This window comes from Aplysia californica, unplaced genomic scaffold (genome assembly GCF_000002075.1).
Source record: "Aplysia californica isolate F4 #8 unplaced genomic scaffold, AplCal3.0 scaffold01063, whole genome shotgun sequence".
Taxonomy (NCBI): domain Eukaryota; kingdom Metazoa; phylum Mollusca; class Gastropoda; order Aplysiida; family Aplysiidae; genus Aplysia; species Aplysia californica.
Window position 1 is genome coordinate 132715 of NW_004798333.1, and position 1121 is coordinate 133835.

Genomic DNA, 1121 nt, shown 5'->3' on the forward strand with positions numbered 1-1121 from the left:
ACAAACCTGTCATTCCCCCAAATCGACACATTTTAGATCGTATAAGAAACCGGATTCCAACCCTGAATGTCAGTACTCACCCGGGCTGAGAGGGATACAACGTCCCAGCAGTTCTCCTTACAATTCATGTCCACATGGACATCGCAGTCAGGCCCTGTGCGTGCCACAACGAGGCATCAACCTGCTGCCCACAGACGCTGACACTGAGCGAGGATACCTCGCAGACATCGAATCCACTCATCTCACATGTCTAGAAAAACCTTAATTAGTTGATTGATTCTTTCATACAGTGCCAGATCTGCGACAGACATCGGCTATCATGGTTCTCCATTCATTCCTTTGCACGGATGCTCTTAAAAAAGCTACGTTTCCCTGATCTCTCCCCGTTACCAATTTGTTTAGGTTCCCCAAGTAGGTTGCTCTGGGCCTACCCCTGCCTCGTTTGCCTTCAATTTTGCCCGTGAGAGCTAGATGTTCAAGAACTTTATGTATATTCAGGTGTCCCAAAAACTGCACTTGTCGTTTCCTGATTGTTTTTAACTTTGAGAGTCTCACGTGGGCCTCATCAAGCATTATCTCATTTGATTTTTTTCCTTCCACGATACTCTCAGCAATCTCCTAAGAAACCACATTCTTGTTGCTTCTATAATTGATCGATATTTCCAGAAAAACAACAAGTCAACATATCGTAAACTAACCGCACAAAGTAACTCTCGATCGAAGCATACAAAAAACCTCCACACACAAAAAGAGAGGAATTAAACAAAAAAACTCTAAAAATAGAGATGAAGAAAAACCTCAATCACTTTAGTGACGAAACAATCTTGTTGAGAAAGAAGTCAAAATAAAGTTTTCAAAAACACCAACAAGAACAGAATGTTGACGGTGATGAAAGGGACAAGACAAAACGGACCATGGACACAATCTGTCTCCTGTGAGCGTCATCTATTGAGGTGTGTATATCGCACAGGTACAACGTTGTTGTCGCTGCTGGTAATGTAGGTTCATGGAAAGAGGAACATACATTGGAAATACAGGTAGAGAAGAATATGTCATCAAACGTTATAAACACACTCATACTCTGCCTTTCTCTCTCTCTCTCTCTCTCTCTCTCTCTCTCT